Below are 9,842 nucleotides of genomic sequence, written 5' to 3'. Positions count from 1 at the left end.
GCGACCGAGAACCCCGCCGCGCAGGCGCTCTGATCTAGCCAATCAGGGCTCGCATCCCGCGCGCCCTGCAGCCAATAAGAAAGCCTGAGGGAAGATGCACACAGACGCAGCCAATCCCAAAGGGCCTGACGCCCGCTCCTTAGCGGAGGGGTGGGAGAGGGACGACGGCCCGCGACCAACCGCCACTGCTAGGGGGAGGGGGCAGGAGGGTTGTAGAGGTGGTACGCGCTCGGGGAGCGTCAGCGGCCGAGAGGCCTAGTCCTAGAGGCGGCCTCTGGCCGGGGTGGGGCCAATGTCGGGGGGCCCCGTGGAAATAATTAGTTCAGTCGGTAGTCAGAGCTTCTCCCAGTCTGGCGGCTTAGGCCAAGCCTGCAACTGGAGGGAGCAGGAAAAATGTCCACGGGAAGGCCGAGCCTGGCAGGAAAAAACAGCACAAACGTCTTCAATCAGCAAAGCTCCCGGGACTACCGCCTCCGGAACTGTCTGAGGGAGATCTGAGAGGCATTTACGCCGGGGGAGAGACCCTCGTGCCATTAGTTCATTCTTTGGAATCACATATCCTGAGATTGCTGAGGTCCTGGCAGACGCTGGAGAAGTGAAAATTAAGATCACTCTCTGTCTTTACAGAATATACAAACTAGGGTTAATGTGATGTAGCTCTCATGTATATTTGAAGTTTTCCGCAATAAAAAGTTTAATAAAGTAGAAAAGTAGGTTCAAAAGAACAGTCATTGACAGGCAAAGTTGAGCCTTTAAAAGCACATAAAAGGAAAAATTTCAAAACCGACAAATGTATGTAAAGATTTTGTGTGACAAAAGACGTCAAAAACATACATGTGACAAACTCAGGGAAGCATGCTCATTCTACAAAATTTATTGAGCACCTACCATATGGGCAGCACCAAGAATACAACAGTGAACAAAAAGTAACAACAATCCCCGCCTTCTTGGAGCTTATATAATGGTGAGGAGACAGATTAACAAGTAAAACTTGTAAGGCTGTTGGATAGTGCTAAAAACTTGAAATAACAGAGGGAGCAAACAAGCCATGCTCTGGCGTAATCATCTCACTCAGAAAAAAACAATTGAATAATAAAGTGTGAGAAAGGTGGGGAGGTAGGGGTAACACCTTGTAGACCATTGAAATGATTTGGGCTTTTACTCATAGTAAGGCTGGAAGTCTATGGAGGGCATAGAACAGAGGAGTTCATCTGAGATTTTCATTATTTTTTAAGTATCATGGCTGCTATCAAAATGGGCAAAAACAAAAACAGTTGTTTGCTCTGAAAAATTACCACTACACAAAAATACAGGAGAGAGATGATGGTGACATGGATCATGGTGGCCCAAAAGAACTCAGGTGGTCAGATAGGACGGAAGGGCTGTGATTGGATGTGAGTTGTGAAAGAGGAGTCAAAGATGACACGGAACAACTGAAAGCATGAACTGAGATGAGGAATATTGCAGGAGAAATAGATTTTTGTGGAAGATGAGAAATTCAATTTTGGATGTTATAAGTCTGAGATGCCTCTAAGTCATCCAAGTGGAGATACCAATAGCAATTAGATATGTATCTGCAAAGGTCTGGACTGAGGATATAAATTTGTGGGTCCAAGGAGCTAACATCTATTACTGTACAAAGAACTCCTACAAATTGATAATGGGATAAAAATGAGATAAATGAGCCAGTATATGAACTGGCAATCCTATAGGAAAAGAAGTGCAAGTGAAGCACGCAATGCAGTATCCAGTGATGTACCACAGAATTGCACACTTGAGACATAATTTTATTAACCAACATCACCCCAATAAGCTTATTTTTTTAAAATACTTTATTGATTTTACAGAGACAGGAGAGAAAGGGGAGCATGGAATGGGAAGTAAAAACTCATAGTTGTTTCAAGCTAGTTCATTGCTTGCTTGCGGTATGTACCTTGACCAGGGAAGCCCAGGGTTTCGAACCGGCAACCTTGGCATTCCAGGCCGAAGGATTGTCCACTGCGCCACCACAGGCCAGGCAATAAGCTTAATTTTTTAAAAAAGGAAGTGCAAATGGCCAATAAAAAAACGACATTGGTAGTCACGGGAATGCAATTTCCTGAGAACATTTTCATCCCCCAGGTTGGAAAAAGTACTGGATTTATATTTGTTTGTAAGGGTGTGGGGAAAGTACATTCCCACATTGCTGATGAGAGTGTGAACTCCACATCTTTGATTGGAAGTATTCTGGCAATAACAAACTTTAAATGTGGTGAGCCTTTTAACAGTCATTTAACTGGAAATCTAGCCTACAGAGAAGCCATCAGTAAGGCTAATATTATAAATGTATTTATTTTAGCATTGTGTGTAGTAGCAATTAGTGAAAACATCCCAAATATCCATTAATAAGGGAATTAGATATTGCCTTTTTTAAAATTTTTTTTAAAGATTTTATTTATTCATTATAGAGAGGGGAGAGAGAGAGAGAGAGAGAGAGAAGGGGGAGGAGCAAGAAGCATCAACTCCCATATGTGCCTTGACCAGGCAAGCCCAGGGTTTTGAACCGACAACCTCAGCGTTTCCAGGTTGACGCTTTATCCACTGCGCCACCACAGGTCAGGCAGATATTGCCTTATGATGGAACATTGTATTGCTTATTAAAAATAGTTTTACATTTATTGATATGGAAGGATAACCATAATTGAAGAGGGGGATAATTCAGTATAATTGTGTAACATGTCCTCATAGAGGGAAAAAGGTTTTAGGTATAATCTCCTCTCTATCTGTGGCTAAGATACCTCAAGTAGGTGACATACATGTATTTAAATTATGTATCAGGATAGACATCAGGATAGTCCTTTGGTAACAATTACCCAAGGTGATGAGATGGAGAGTTAATTTTTTTTTTTTTTTACAGAGGCAGAGATAGACAGGGACAGACAGACAGGAAGAGAGATGAGAAGCATCAATCATCAGTTTCTCGTTGCGCGTTGCGACTTCTTAGTTGTTCATTGATTGCTTTCTCACATGTGCCTTGACCGTGGGCCTTCAGCAGACCGAGTAACCCCTTGCTGGAGCCAGCGACCTTGGGTCCAAGCTGGTGAGCTCTTTGCTCAAGCCAGATGAGCCCGCGCGCGACCTCGGAGTCTCGAACCTGGGTACTTCCGCATCCCAGTCCGACGCTCTATCCACTGCGCCACCGCCTGGTCAGGCTGGAGAGTTAATTTTTATACATTTCCATATCATTCAACTTTTAACAATGAGCATCAAATTATTTTTTTTTAACTTTTTTTTTCTTTATTCATTTTTAGAGAGGAGAGAGAGAGGGACAGAGAGAGAGACAGAGAGAGAGAAGGGGGGAGGAGCTGGAAGCATCAACTCTCATATGTGCCTTGACCAGGCAAGCCCAGGGTTTTGAACCGGCGACCTCAGCATTTCCAGGTCGACGCTTTATCCACTACACCACCACAGGTCAGGCAAATTATTTTATAATTAAAAAATTAAGTACATTTTAAGGAAGAAAAGAGGGGCACCACTCTGATATCTTCACAAGTCCTAACTGCTGACCATTCTCCCAGAGTGGGTAGCAGCAGGCCCTCAGCCATGCAGTACACAAAATCATTTGAAAAGTATCATGGAGGAAGTTCTGTGTTGGTTCCAATAACGCTGATAGGGGTTTGAGTTAGAACACTGTGCAACAGAAATATAATGTGAATACCCTTTAATTTTTCTGGTATCCACATTAAAACATAAATAATTTTTTTTACATTGATATATTTTATTTAACCCAATATATCTAAAAGAACTATCATTTCATCATGTAACCAATATAAAAATTATTATTTTACATTCTTTTCCTTGTTCTAAGTCTTTGAAATTCATTGTGTATTTACAACAAATCTTGATTTGCTTAGTTTTTTTTGTTTGTTTGTTTGGGTTTTTTGATTTTTTGTTTTGTTTTTTTGTTTTTGTATTTTTCTGAAGTTGGAAACGGGGAGGCAATCAGACAGACTCCCACATGTGCCCAACCGGGATCCACCCGGCATGTCCACCAGGGGGTGATGCTCTGCCCATCTGGGGCGTTGTTCTGTTGCAACCACCACCATTCTAGCGCCTGAGGCAGAGGCCATAGAGCCACCCCCAGCGACTGGGCCACCTTTGCTCCAGTGGAGCCCTGGCTGCGGGAGGGGAAGAGAGAGGAAGGAGAGGGAGAGGTGTGGAGAAGCAGATGGGCGCTTCTCCTGTGTGCCCTGGCCGGGAATTGAACCCGGGACTCCTGCACGCCAGGTCGACACTCTACCACTGAGCCAACCGGCCAGGGCCCACATCTTGATTTGGACTAGCCACATTTCAGGTGTTGGGTGGCCACATGTGGCCAGTGGCTGCCATTCTGGCTAGTGTAGTTTAGCCTTTCTGTTGAAATGGCCTTTAGCTCCAGAAGAGACATCCTTTGGAAAAACAGAACTTCACTGTTGGCGATGAATCTGTCCCTCCAGAGACCTGCCTCTTCCAGCTGCCTTCTGATGACCGCTGGCTTTCCTGGCCTTGTGGCTACATCAGCTCAGTCCTCAAGGTCAGCACCGTCAGATCTCTCTGCTGTCTTCCCACTACCGTCTCAGTGTATCTGTGTCAGAATCCTTCCGCCTCTTTCTTTTTTTTGTGTGTGTGTGTTTTTCCGAAGCTGGAAACGGGGAGAGACAGTCAGACAGACTCCCGCATGCGCCCGACCGGGATCCACCCGGCACGCCCACCAGGGGCGACGCTATGCCCACCAGGGGGCGATGCTCTGCCCCTCCAGGGCGTCGCTCTGCCGCGACCAGAGCCACTCTAGTGCCTGAGGCAGAGGCCAAGGAGCCATCCCCAGCGCCCGGGCCATCTTTGCTCCAATGGAGCCTTGGCTGCGGGAGGGGAAGAGAGAGACAGAGAGGAAGGAGGGGGTGGGGGTGGAGAAGCAAATGGGCGCTTCTCCTATGTGCCCTGGCCGGGAATCAAACCCGGGTCCCCCACATGCCAGGCCAACGCTCTACCGCTGAGCCAACCGGCCAGGGCCAGCCTCTTTCTCACAAGGATACATGTGCGGGCCTTTAATGCCCATGCAGATAATCCAGGATAATTTCATCTCAAAATCTTTAATTTAATCACATCTGCAAAGACCCTTTTTCCAAATCAGGTAACACTGACAGCTCCCTGCAATTAGGACCTGATAACTTTGGGGACCTTATCAGACATTTATAATAATTAAAAATAAATAAATAAAAGCAATTACTTATAGTCTTTTTTTTTTTTTTTTTTTTTTTTTTTTTTTACAGAGACAGAGAGAGAATCAAAGAGAGGGCTAGATAGGGACAGACAGCAGACAGGAATGGAGAGAGATGAGAAGCATCAATCATCAGTTTTTCGTAGCGACACCTTAGTTGTTCATTGATTGCTTTCTCATATGTGCCTTGACCGTGGAGCTACAGCAGATTGAGTAACCCCTTGCTCAAGCCAGCGACCTTGGGTCCAAGCTGGTGAGCTTTGCTCAAACCAGATGAGCCCACGCTCAAGCTGGCAATCTCAGGGTCTTGAACCTGGGTCCTCTGCATCCCAGTCCAATGCTCTATCCACTGCGCTACCGCCTGGTCAGGCTTATAGTCTTTTCAGTGTACTGATACCACTAATGTACTTCATAAACATGGTAACAGGATTCCTTCCTGTTGAAATGAATAGCAGTATTACTAGACAATAAGACCCAGGGAACCCAGAGCACTGTCCTCTTTGCCTGAAAGTTGAGCTCTGTTGTGATGCTTCCCTCACCTAAGGTTTTAGGTATAATCTCCTCTCTACCTGTGGCTAAGATACCTCAAGTAGGTGGCATACGTGTATTTAAATTACAGGGGAAGTTTTGTGGGCTGGAGGATGGTCCTGATGTCTACTCTTACACCAGGATTAGGGAGGGATTAGTAGGCAAACATACCTCTCTGAAAAGATGCGAGGCCCTGAGCTTTTTTATTTATTTATTGAGAGAGGGAGAGAGATAGAAAGACAAGAAAGGAGAGAGATGAGAAGCATCAATTCGTTGTTATAGCTTTTAAATGATCGTTGGTTGCTTCTCATATGTTCCTTGATGGGGTGTGTTGGGGGGGCACTCAAGCTGAGCCAGTGGCCCCTTGCTCAAGCCAGCGACCTTGGGCTCAAGCCAGCGACCTTGGCATCTTGTCTCTGATCCCATGCCAAGCTGGCAACCTCAGGGTTTTGAACCTGGAATCTCAGCTACCCAGGTCAACACTCTAGCCACTGTGCCACCACTTGTTAGGTTGGACCCTAAGTTTTTTAGAAAGTTGAGGCTAGTAGTTCTCAATATTCAATGTACTTAAAAATCACCTGGAAGGATGTTAAGGTAGATTTCTAGGCTTCACCCATAGTTTTTTTGTTTGTTTGTTTTGTTTTTTGTAATTTTCTGAAGTTGGAGATGGGGAGGCAGTCAGACAGACTCCCGCATGTGCCCGACCAGGATCCACCCAGCACGCCCACCAGGGGGCAATGCTCTGCCCATCTGAGGTGTCGCTCTGTTGCAACCAGAGCCATTCTAGCGCCTGAGGCAGAGGCCACAGAGCCATCCTCAGCACCTGGGCCAACTTTGCTCCAATGGAGCCTTGACTGTGGGAGGGGAAGAGAGAGACAGAGAGGAAGGAGAGGGGGAGGGGTGGAGAAGCAGATGGGTGCTTCTCCTGTGTGCCCTGCCGGGAATTGAACCTGGGACTCCTGCATGCCAGTCCAATGCTCTACCACTGAGCCAATTGGCCAGGGCCTCACCCATAGTTTTTTTTAATTCATTTTATTTTATTTTTTTAGAAATTAAATTTCATGGTACATCATTTTATGTTTCTTTTTCTTTCTTCTTCTTTTCTTTTTTATTTATTTTTTAATTTTCTTTTTACCTACTCACAGTTTCTGATTCAGTAAGTCTAGAGTGAAACCCCTAGAAGTTGCATTGCAAATATTTCCAGGTGACACTCATACTGCTGGGTCTGGGACTACAAGGGTCCCCTCCTGAGAGCCACTGGTAGTGGAAACAGCCAATAGTCCTTGAGAAGAGGCTCTGCCATTGCTCTGAAGAGGGACTCCAATCAGCCCTCTCTGCCAGGATTCAGCTGGGGACAACAGAAGGTTCTTTAAATGTTCATAGCTCTACAAACCGCAACGTGGAGTCCCAGGCACAACTGAGAATGGAACGCTAGAAGGGGTGAACTCAGGGAAAAGAGAGCCAAAGAGACAAGAGGTCCCTAAGACATGAGGACTGTGAAGCTGGGTGCTGGGGGCCACTGAGAAAGCAGCTGTGGCAGAGGAGTTAATAAATGGCGGCTGAGACAATAAGAAGCAAAAGAAAGTGTCTGGGCTCCCTGAATTGCAGTTCGAGAATTACTGAGTTTAGCCTGACTGGTGGTGGTACAGTGGATAGGATGCCGACCTGGGATGCTGAAATCCCAGGTTCAAAAACACAAGGTCGCTGATTTGAGCATGGGCTCTCCAGCTTGAGTATGGGACCATTGACATGGCTTGAGCCCAGAGGCCGCTGGCTTGAGCAAGGGGTGACTGGCACAGCTGGAGCCCCCCAGTCAAGGCACATATGAGAAAGTAATCAATGAACAACTAAAGTGCCACAACTACGAGTTAATGCTTCTCATCTCTCTCCCTTCTCACCCCTCAAAAATATAAAACAACACTTGAGTTTATATACAATTTTTTTTGTTTATGACAAATGAATCTTGCTTTCCATACTTTACAATGAGAACCAACATAATGGATAAGAGCATAGACCTGAATGCAGACCACCTAGGCTATGTTACTGTGTGACCTAGAGCAAGTTACATAACCACTCTCTGCTTCAGTTTCCTCACCTGTAACATGGATTAAATAATAGAACCGCCTGACCTGTGGTGGCGCAGTGGATAAAGCGTCGACCTGGAAACGCTGAGGTCGCCGGTTCAAAACCCTGGGCTTGCCTGGTCAAGGCACATATGGGAGTTGATGCTTCCTGCTCCTCCCTCCCCCTTCTCTCTCTCTCCTCTCTAAAAATTAATAATGAAAAAAAAAAAAAAAAACAGAACCTACCCTGTGACATTGTCATGAGGATTAAATGAATTACTGCACATGAAGTGCTTAGAACCTGGCACTTAATAATCACTATATAGGTACTATATTAGCTAATACAACTACAATTACTTTTTTAAATAAGTTTAAAACAATCAATTTAGGCCTGACCTGTGGTGGCGCAGTGGATAAAGCATCGACCTGGAAATGCTGAGGTCGCCAGTTCGAAACCCTGGGCTTGCCTGGTCAAGGCACATATGGGAGTTGATGCTTCCAGCTCCTCCCCCCTTCTCTCTCTCTGTCTCTCTCCTCTCTCTCTCTCCCTCTCCTCTCTAAAATGAATAAAAAAAATTAAACAAAAAACAAAAAAAACCAATCAATTTAAAGACAAGTATTTGGTGAATGACAGTACAGATGGTTTGTGGGCATGGCAGAAGTTGACTGAATTTGGCAAAGATTTTCAAACTGTGCTCCCTGGAGCCCCAGGACAGTTCCACTGCTGCTCTACAGATGGGCATCAAGATGTTGGACAGTATTTTGTGATTAAAAATGAAGGTTGCAAACTATATAGCTAAGAGTTCAAGAGAAAGAAAAGCTAATAGGGTGTTGATTCCTTTGGGTCCAAATAAGAGTAGTAGAGGATGGTGAGCAGTTTAGCAATAAAAGGGTTAAATCTAGCTACATTTCCAGCAGGAAGGTGAGAGGTCAGTTTGCTGCGGGCAGAGTCCAAGAAGAGTTCCTGCAATGAGGCCCACATGGGGAAAGACAGCCTAGGCCCCAGGATTAAAAGGATTTGGTTCCCCAAGAAACAAGGGGAGCTAGAAAGCAACCAGCTCTGGTTAGGCAAGAAAGCAGGGTCCAAGGGCTGGGGCTACAGGCACAGCAGCCTGGAAACGGGCAGGGCCTGGAGAACGGGAGCAGAGCCAGGCACACCACGGCCAAGGCCGGCTGACTGTAGCACCACCCACCTGGTTCGGTGCAGGCAGCCGGCGTCAAGGGCAAAGTCTGCACTCTGCCAGCCCACCATGTCACAAGAGCAGCTTGGTCATGGACGAGCAAGCCTGGCATAGTCCAGCGGGCGTAGGGGTGGGAGGCAAAGCAGGCGAGTGGGGAGGCCTGGAATCCCTGGCGCCACACGCTAGACCTTGGGTATCAGCCATCTCTGGAAGAGGGGAGCTTGGCAGGGGCTGCCTCCGGGACCCCATTTGGCCTCAGAACCACAGCCGCTGCTCCTTTAACTTACCATGTGCTGGGCCCTGTGCCAAGCACTTCGCTTATTAATTAAAAATCTTTTATTTGTGAGTAAAAAAATCAACTCAAGGCATTATTTTTAAAAGGTAGGCGGGCCCTGGCCAGTTGGCTCAGTGGTAGAGCATTGGCCCAGTAGGTGGAGGTCCCAGGTTCGATTCCTGGCCAGGGCACACAGGAGAAGCACCCATCTGCTTCTCCACCCTTCCCCTCTCCTTCCTCTCTATCTCTCTCTCTCTTTCTTCCCCTCCCACAGCCAAGGCTTCATTGGAGCAGAGTTGGCCCAGGTGCTGAGGATGGCTCCATGGCCTCCACCTCAGGTGCTAGAATGGCCCTGGCTGCAACAAAGCGGTGCCCCAGATGGGCAGAGCATCACCCCCCGGTGGGCATGCCAGGTGGATCCTGGTCAGGCGCATGCAGAAGTCTGACTGCCTTCCCGCTTCTAACTTCGGGGGGGGGGGAGGGGAGAATTAACAAGGTGGGCGCATTAGGAGGATACAGGAGTCTCTCTTGACCCCCAGGTCAGGATGTGGCTGGCCTTG

This window comes from Saccopteryx bilineata, chromosome 1 (assembly GCF_036850765.1).
Source record: "Saccopteryx bilineata isolate mSacBil1 chromosome 1, mSacBil1_pri_phased_curated, whole genome shotgun sequence".
Classification (NCBI taxonomy): Eukaryota; Metazoa; Chordata; class Mammalia; order Chiroptera; family Emballonuridae; genus Saccopteryx; species Saccopteryx bilineata.
The sequence above is the reverse complement of the archived record's forward strand: the minus strand, read 5'-3'. Positions refer to the sequence as shown.